The following is a 10,236-nucleotide window of genomic DNA, read 5'->3' as shown; positions in this document are numbered from 1 at the left end:
ACACCACTAACACCATCCAGCACCACACACAACCTGGACCTGATTTAGTGTGGTCTGTATAATAACAACTATAATGGCATGAACATTAAATTCTAGAGCATGAAATAAGTGCACTTGGAAAATATATTAATTGAAACATCAGCTAAAGGACTTTCAAATTGCCTTCTAATCCTGCAACTAATAGAGCAAATTATGTCATTTACATGCCAACCAGAGACAGAAGAAAAAAACTTAGAGAGCATTGTGGTATCAGCATTTGAATTTAATAGAGAAGCAGTTTTTTCTAGTAGTGCTCATACTGTGGCTGTGAGTTTTAAAATGGACCATCCCACGCCTAATAGGGAATTACTGAATGCCACTGTGGTTTAGGCAACAGAAGTTAGAGGATCTCAATATTTTTCACCTTTCAGGAAATCAGGTGAAATTTGCCTCGTGTTTTAAAAACTCTATAGCCTGACAACAGAGGATTTACTCAGCAGATGTCCATCCCTCTATTCACAGATTCTCTGCAAATACACTCATTCTATAGAGTCCTTTCTCCAGGGGAGTCAACCAGAGTCAGTCCTGCTGCTGTCACACAAGATTTCTATGTGTAGCCGTCTGCCACAAAACCAGTTCATTTTTCTTCCAAGCTTGTCAGATTTTGTTTTTTACTAAATAAAACAGTAGTTTTCTATAATAATTAAAATGTGAGCCTGGCAGAGCTGTAGGAGATATGGGTACTACCACCAATTTCCTTGATGACATTTGGCAAAGATCTAAAGGCCTGGTGTGGTAAATCACTTAAATTTTTGCTTGGCTTTAATCAGATCATTGGTCCCATTGATCAATGTCTGAAAGATTCTTTACCCCAGCTTCTCTCACTATTCACTACAGATGCTAATGAATTTTTTCAACCAAAGAAAGGTTTTGTGAGTATTCCCACAGAAACACCTGCAAAATATTTTAAGAAAGTTGGCTGAAAGATGGAGTAGAAATATAAACACACAGAAAAAATGCACTAGTTCACAAGATATTTGTAACTGACTAAGGCAAACCACCCTTTGCCTCATTTACAAAACAGCAACTGACCCAAACAATTACTGCTTCACTTCACATAAGGCAGTGAATGGAAGGTCTATACTGAGTGGACAGGCAAAATAATTTAGGGGGTAGGATTTAAGAACAGGACTCTTTGAGGTCGATTCTATCCCTCCTTTTGTAAGAGTGGCAAAAATGTTGTGCTATATCTATAGAGGAAAAACATGAACTTGCATTGTTGCCATACATACTGCAGAACCAAGGCTGGGTCTACCTGTGGGAACAGGGGCACAGAAGTAGTGAGATATGGCAACACTGACTGGCTGCTAACAGCATCACCATTACTCCAGGAAGATCCCACCACCAGCACCTCTCAATTTCTCCTTTGCCAAATGCTCTCAGCTCAAAAATCTGGGATAAGATTTGTGTGTACTGCTTGCTCTGCCTCAGATGGCCTTTCTTGCAACACCTCTTTCTCTGATACACACTTTTCTCATGTGAAGAAGCCACAGAGGTTTTAAAACATTTTTAGATCCACAGCTTCACAAAGAAAATGGCCCTGCTGCCTGTTGTTGAAACAGAAATTAGTCTTCCAGCCCTGGATTTTAAAGGAAGGCTCCATGTGGCTATATTTAGTCTCTCTAGAGTCTAATAGATACCTGAATAATCTTAGGAACCTTCAGGTGAATACTTTGGAAAATTATTACTGTTCCCTTGGGTAACTCAGGGAAGTGATTTATATATGAAACTTAAGTAGGTGAGCTATATATAACAAGAAACAATGTGATTGATATAAAGCTGTAGTCAGGTATTAAATTTTGTCATTTGGGTATTTTATCTTCAGGTTAGAAACCACACTGTTACCTGAGCATCCCTACTGCTGTGAAGTACAGGGGCACCTCAGATTACTAATCCTACTCTAAAAAATTCAGGGGGAAATATATTTTTCCCTTTTGTTTGGTGGACTGACTTGGTGTGTTAGGCAACTCTTTGCACATATTTCTCCATGTAATGAGTTCTCTTTTTTTTCCTCCTACCTGATCTGAAGGAGAGTAAAACAACTTGAAAACAAGGAGAAAATGTACCATAATATCACTTAAATTGACACTTAGAGTCAAAGGAAAGTAAAGAAAGTGAAACTACTTCCAGTGTGTCCTCCCCCTTCAACTTCTTCCCCAAGAGCCAGGAGAATTTTCTCGTGTGGTAGCAAATGCTCTCCTTCAGCTGTTTGCCCAGATTCCAGGTTCAGCAAAGCACAGGAACTTGTCTAGTAATTTTTCTTTGGAGCTACCTGCATGCTTCAAATATATGCTAGCAGACTGTATTATTAACAATGACCTAGTGAAACCTTGTTCCTGAATTGTTTTTATGAATCTGTTGCTGTCACAGCTCTGAGCACAAGCTCCAACAACTGATTTAAAATCCAAAACCATAGCTCAGAGGCTCAGAGTATCTTACGCTGCCATACAAACCCTCTTGTTTTAATTACAAAATTGTGAAATTCCTCAACAATAAAAAGTCCAGTGGCCAGTAACTATGCCAAACTATTAGAATAGTTTGAGAATTCAAGTCTCGTTATGAAGAATTCAATACCAAATGTTGTGAGGAAAGTGAAACTGTTAATATAATGACTGTGAATATGCAAAGAGTCCAGACTTGTGAGAGTGTGAGGAACCAGCTAACTAAGGAGAGGAGTCACAGTGACACTGCAGATACTACAGTGCTAGATATACCTCCTGATACATGCAGTTTGCAACCAGGTTCATGGTTCTGTCTCAGGACCACAACCAAGTCCCAGAAGAAGTGAGAAGGTTGATCAAATTTGTCTTTAGTTTTGTAAGAAGCATCTAAGGTCAGGAGTCATCTGGAAAAGCAACAGATCTGGGATTATCTTGAGCAAGTCAATTTAGCCATTACTCCTAGGCTGCAGCCTGCTGAAGGGTGGGTGCGTGCAATCATCCTGCCAGGATGCTGGTCTGCTCCACTTGCCAGAACACAGCACAAGAGCAGTAGGGGAGATCATGAAGTTACTTCTGTCATTGAGATCCATCCCACCTAATTCATAGTACTTAACTGAGTGCCTAAGAGATAGGCATACTTGTCCTAGGCTCTCTGTAAGGACAACAGACTACCACAGTGTCACTCTCTCACCTAAATCCTGAATCACCCTTTCATTTTATCAGAAGATGTGTTTATGAAGGCTGGGCTCCTCACCTAGTTCCACACATGACTGGGATCCAGGCCTTACTGAAGGAATAGAGCTATCTATGAGATATAAAATTGAATACAGATTAGTAGGTCTTCTACACCTTCCATCTCAATGCATCTGAGCCTGCCATTCCCACATCTTTTATAGGAGTGATGTTCAAGAGCTTTGCTTCAGGCTCTTCATCTAGGAGGGATGCAAGAAGAAAACAGCCTTACCACTCTGCCCAGTGATGACTAAGGACATCTTTTGAGCAGTCTCAGAGTCTAAGAGGGCTTTGCTATCTCAGTCAATGCCATTTTGCCATTGTGAGTATTAGCATTCTCTTCGTTCGTTTGTTGTCACTTAGTTGTTCTCCTGCTGGGAGACTAGAGAGGACTTTCCATAACAGAGTCTCAGAAACCTGCTCATCGCATGTTATGGTCACATAGGATACGAGGAGCCCTTGGAAAGGAGTTTGGTTGCATCACCATAGTGCGTTGCACCATGGCAATAACACTTGATCTTCTGGCCTGCACTGTCTTCTTTCAGCTAGAGAACAGCTCACCTTGGTGAAGGTGATTGTGCATGTGAAAGCGAGGGTAAAAAGCCTTAGGTTTGCTACAAATTGCAACATTAAAGGACACTGGGTCTCCTCATGAGCTTTCTCCAGTACTGTATGACAAGCAAGGCTGCCTGGAAAAAGACAGCTTCTAATAGTAGCGAGCACTTGGAGATAACTGACAAAAATGTAAACACTCTGCTGATTCCAAGTCTGTTCAGATGTTTTGATTGAACAAGCTATACTTCCAAATGCCTTTCCATAGTTCAGTATGGAACTGTGTTTTAGTAGATAGTTGCACTAAGGAACTGTTCAAAACAAGAAAACCTCTGGGGCATTTATATCATGGGGAGGCATATTGATGTTGCAGGGATTTTAAAGTGATTGGTTTCTCTAAAGCAATAAGAGTGACTAATTTCCCTTTCAATGAATCCACATATTCTCAGTTCTCAGGTTTTGAAAGGCAGCCAAAGCAACATTCTTTCAGGCTTTAAGTTGATATAAATAAAGTATAACAGAGAGTCCCAATAGCAAAGTTTATCAATGACACATGCCTTAGTTAGAATTTACACACAGACATGGCTGGATTTTTCCACTTTGTCTTCAGATGTCTCTTAAAGAATGTCATCAGCTGCCGTAAGCTGGCAGTTTCCAGCCACAATCCATCTGAGAGGGGGACACAAAACCCCCAGGTAAGGGAAAATCTAGAATGACATTTGGAGAGCAGCAGGCTGAGGTGAAACACAGGTCCACAAAGAGCAAGGTACTTTACAAACTTCCATTTGGGTATGGAGAACTTACGGGTTGTGCAGTGTTAAAAAAAAAAAAAACAAACCCAAAACAAAACCCAAACACAGATGAACATATTCATAAAGTGAGCTGGGAGATGTGACACATACAGTTTGCTAATTCCCTGCTAGTCCTCCCTATGCTTTTTGGGTTTTTTTCCAAGTACTTTAATAAAATTGTTAGCTGTAGGCCTTACATATTTTAAGATATTATACTGAATTTCAGTACAGTTTTTAAAATATTTTTCCATTCTTTCTTTTCTTCACTCTTTGTTAAGGAGAACCACCATGTGAGTGCAGCACATAGTGATCATGCAGCAACTAGACTAGAGGATCCTCTCTTGTAAATTATGCCCTGTGCTGAAGTACAGAAGAGATACAGCAGCTGACATTGCAACAACTTCTGATATAAAAACTTCACCCAGATAATCTGCCTTTTGGGGAGATTTTTGGATGAACTCCTGCTACACAGCCTCAGCAGAGCTTTTCCTGATTGCATCTCTGTAGCTTGAACTACAAGAGTTGATTCCTTCTTTTCCTCTTGCCTATGCATGTGACCATCAGAGGTTATTTGGACTGGACTAAACACTGGTAGGGACCATTTCCTCATTAACCAAGCCCCACACAGAGAACTATCGGGCACCCAAATTAAAAACATTTGCAGCATGGTAGATTTCTTCCAAAGCAGGCTGAACATTTGAGCTAAGATTGGCTCTCCCTGCTTAGGTTCTTTTATTCCTCCAAAGGTTCCTTCTCTCCCTCTCCACTGAGACCACTCCAGCACTCATGACTCTGACCCCTTCTTACATCTTACTCCCACTTCCTTCCCCTTAAGGGTGGGTCATCACACTCGCTCTCTTTACCTGTGTCTTTCTGGGATTCTCACTTTTATGACTTCTTCCTTATTACCCCAAGCCTGGATTGCTGAGTATCTTTGCTCTCTCATTTCAAATTTATAGTCAAAGAAAAGCTCATTTTCTTTGACTTATGATCTTTCTTGGCTTATGATCAGAATTAGTTGCCTACCTCTTCCACTGGCTTTTATATGTTTTTTTATGTGTATATTCAAACTAGAAGTTCTTAGGGGCAGAGCTGTATTTTTTCTGAATATTGACAAGGAAGGGCAAAAAGAAGATGACAAGGAGGAAGGAATGAGCTTCAGTAGTGCAATCCACAGGACCTGAATCTACAAAAATGGTATCATTTTTCAGTAGCATAATCACAAAACAACAACATACTTCAGCATCCATACCAATGGCAGATGTGAAAGTAACCTCAGGCACTTGTGGTATAGAAACATAGGCATGTGGTCCAGAAGATGCCTTCCTGCATTCTTTAATAACTAAGTTTGACATTCTAAAGCACTCATTAATTAAATTAAAGGGGTTCCATGTCAGAGTATGTGCAAAATGAGAGGTATGTTGTAAGGAAATTCTAGCTAAAAAATGTCCAACTAATCCAAGTTCTCTGCTGGAATCACAGTAGTATCGTTAGGTTAGAATCCAAAAAATATTGCCACATGAGGAAAAGAGCTGCTGATAGCATGATTTTTGTGAATAGCAGCCAAATGTGTGACACCTTGCTTTTGAAAAAAGCCAGATTTCTGTAGTATTAGTAGCACACAGATACTAATTTTGTTAAATTCTTTTGGCAAAGAAAAAGACACATTCTCTGCATTGGGATAAAGCAAACAATATACAGTAAACACTTCTGCAAGGTTTTGACTCTAAGGTCAAATCCCTGCTCTCAGTCGTTAAAGTCCTTAGTGGGTGATTTGACAACCATTGCCATTTGTGACCATATTTCCACCTATGTGCAGATATAAATTTATATAGATAAAGTATAATACCTGGCAGTATTCCAGGTATTCTATGCTAGCAAGTCACATGTCCCAGAAAAAAGATGAACAGTAGAAAAATTATTCATTCTCAGATTCACATGTGAAGCAGTCTTCTAGGTGAATTGAGGTAAATGAACCCTTTCTAGGCACTCTTACCAAATCATTTGAAAAATGCCACCAAAACGTATCAGTGAAACATGTCTGCTGTAACTGGTATGAGGGAATGGGATCATATGGTATATATTCCCCAGCAATTTATTCAATAAATCGAGATAAAATCCTGAAAGTATTAAATGCACCAGAACATCATCATGAGATTTAACAAACATAAAAATTATATGTATGTTCTGGTGAAGAGTGTAATACAATAATAAAATGCAGAAGGATTCTCTATTATTCACTTTATAAAAATGTTATTTAAGTTTTCCTGAGGGGCTACTTTTTGTGTTAATCTAGCTTCTCTTTCATCAGTCCACACATTATTAATTGTATCGCACCGTCAGTAACAAGCTACAGTGGCTGGCAGGATGCCACCTTAAAATTAAGTGCCTAAGGTAGGACACCTTGTATTCATCATCGTTTAAAAGATAAAACTGCCTTGTGCAACTTCCCATGACTGGTTTGGAAGTAACAGGTAAGCTATTTTAACCAGCCTACTAAGGCAATTTATCCAGCTTTAATGCCTGTACTTCCACACTGGAGGGTGTGCAGGGCGATGGGGAAGGAAGTGGGTTGAGAAGAAAAGCACTTAAGCACAAGGGTGGGCAATGACAGAGGGAGAACAAAGCACTAAGCCCTATTGCCATCAGAGATGGGAGGCTTCAGAGTCTCCAAACATGCCCTTCTGTAGGAATGGTAACAGAAACTTAAATGGAAACTCAATTTGGTCTTGGAATAGGATTTTATTCCAAAATACAGCATCTGGGTGAATTTTTTTGTAATTCCAACTACACAGCCTCTTGACATAAGATGATAGAACATCTGTTCTATCAACTGAGCTCTGAGTACAGAGGTGTCCTGACATACTGTTGCTGCTGATTGCTTTCATCCATCTGAGCTTTCAGCTGGTGATAGCATTCAAATCTGGGCTAAAACATTATTTTGCTTACAATATTTCTATATAAAGCAATATTTACTCCTTTTTTCCCCCCCTTAGCTTCCCACCTAGCACATACTAGAAGACACAGCTTTTTCTAACATACTGCTAGCTAATTTAGGACAGTGACTCTTCTTAATATCCAGGATAATTGTGGCATTTTAATTTACAGGTACACAGCACTACTCCTCTGACTGAGCTTTTGATCCCAAAACCCAGTTTGTTGCCTGCCAGCCCAGAGCACAGTTTGGCACCTCTGTTAAGGAGGTGATGAGGATGGCTTTAAGCAATGTTGTCAGATGTTGCAGGGTGACAAGACCACGTGGCAAGCAGAAATGCCACGCTGCTGACATTGCTGTTGAAGGGGCAGTCTCTGCCCTGGCTGCACAGCAGCTGCTGGAGTGAGAACTTCTTCAGGCACTGCAGTCTCATTTATCCACAACCCAACACGAGCACTAACAGCCCAGTGTTGATCCCCCCTCGGCATGAGATCCATGAGAAAGTAACAAGCACCGTTCCAAACAGGAAAAAATCGGTATCAAACAAGAGGTGGCTATAAAACACTATTAAATCGCAGTAGTAACATTGTTCTTCCTCTTCATTTGTTCCTACCCCAAGAAAAAAAGTCTTCAGGCATGTTGTACTCATTAACAAATATACTGTACTGCTTTTTTCAGTATGTTGGCAGTCCTCTCTGTTCATATAAAACATTAGTCTTGGCTTAAGGAATAACTATAGTCAAAAAAAGACCATTTCCTTTGACAGTATCTCCTTGGAACACTTCTGCTTTCACTTTCTACCATCTTTTTAAAGTTTAAAAACTTTATAACCGATTTAGAGAGCTCTTCTTTGGTTGTCTTTCATACAGCAAGAGATGGGGGCTAGAATAATCTCAAATTACTCATTTAGAATGGCCCTTTATTCAGCTGATAATATGATTTAATAAGAGAAAAGAAATGGGGGAGGGGGGGTGGGAGGAAAGTAGAATTTCTCCCAAGCCTGAATGAACAACATTCAGCAAGTCTCACAGCACGTGCAGGTGACTCATTCAAAAAGACAGATCATGTGGAGCCTATTTTCAATGTTATGAAGCCCCTTTCCCCATGATTTGAAATGAATGGGCATGGCTCTGGCACAGCCCACATTTTTTAGGCAGCGTCAAACAATGGTTTCAATTATAGATGAGGTGACAAACTCTGGGCTGGCAGGGTGCCTCCATCTCCCCATTAGCGGAGCAGCGACTGGAACCAGCCACCCAAGCGCGGCTCAAGCTGCCCCTCACACTGCATCCTCCTTTTCTGGGAAAACACTTCCCTCTCCCGGTACAAAAAGCTAACTACAGCCATACCACACCAAAAAAAACCCCACACACTCATCTATCCTTTCATGCGTTATTTTAAATATTTGCATTTAATAATGACAATAAATTTAATTTTAATATTATTTGCCTCTTCCCATATGAACAGGAGAGTTGATGTTGGAGCTTCTTCCCACCTATGAACAAGAGTTTGGCAGTACCTGAGCTTTTGGCCAGACACCAAAGTCCCTTCTAACCCAAACAATTCTATGATTTTGATTCTATGATCATGAGAAGTGTAATTTCTTCTGGAAATATTTCTGTCACTGAGGAGGTATCCATAGGATATTGCTCAACCTGTAAATTGTGAGCACTGAGGTGATTTGACTGACAATATAAAAATCCCTAATCATTCTTACTTCAGTGATACTTTGAAAATGGTGGCAGACTGTGGCCTAGGAGTGCTTATCAGAAAAAAAACCATTTCCACTTTGGCAATAATGAAACGTGAAGGGTCTGGGCACAAGTCTGATGGCTGAGGGAGCTGGGGTTGCTTAGCCTGGAGAAAAGGAGGCTCAGGTTGTTGCAGGCTCTTTCACCTGATATTCAAGAGGCCAATCCACACACTGAGTCAAGATATTTGATTTATTTCCAGTTGTGAGCAGAGAGGGGTGCTGGGTGGCAAATCCACAAAGCAAGCACGCCTACTACAAAAATGTTTCACTATTTATACATTTTAGCAGACAAGGGCATTGATGTTCATTGGCTACAAGTTACATGGTTCTCTTATTCATTTGTATTCTATCCTATGTTGGTTAAATAATTCCCTCAATTCTCATGCTAATTAGTCATATGGTCAGGCCTTTTCTTGAGTTGGTGGTCCATAAGTAGGTGGTTGCAATCTCCCTGTCAGAACTACCTTTTACCTAGCTCAAGCTGATTTCACCAGAGTTGCCGCGTTGCCTTTGTTAATTCCATCCTTATCTCGGGAGTTCCGCCAAATGTTCTGGTGGCCTGTAAATTCTGCATTCTTTTGTGTCCACTCTCAGTGGCACATCCTTCTCCCCAAGCTTTGTTAACCTTTGTCTGAGATCATTGAAACATGTCAAGTCCTCAACTTTAACAAGGCAATTCCAACGACCAGTAATTTATCCTTCTAACACCTGGACATCAAGGGAAGACCTCTACAACACCTCAGAGGAGGCTGTGGCCAGGTAACAAGAGCAGATGGCCTCAAGTTGTGCCAGAGGAGGTTTAGGTTGGCGATCAGGAACAACTGCCTCACCGAAAGGGCTGTCAAGCAATGGGAACAGGCTGTCCAGGGAAGCGGTGGGGTCACCATCCCTGGGAGCGTTCAAAAAGCGCGGCCCTTGGGGCCGTGCTGTAGTGGCGGGCCCGGCAGTGCTGGGTTAACGGCTGGACTCGGCGATCTCGGCGGTGTTTCCCAG

This window comes from Corvus brachyrhynchos, unplaced genomic scaffold (genome assembly GCF_000691975.1).
Source record: "Corvus brachyrhynchos isolate BGI_N302 unplaced genomic scaffold, ASM69197v1 scaffold106, whole genome shotgun sequence".
Lineage (NCBI taxonomy): Eukaryota > Metazoa > Chordata > Aves > Passeriformes > Corvidae > Corvus > Corvus brachyrhynchos.
The sequence above is the reverse complement of the archived record's forward strand: the minus strand, read 5'-3'. Positions refer to the sequence as shown.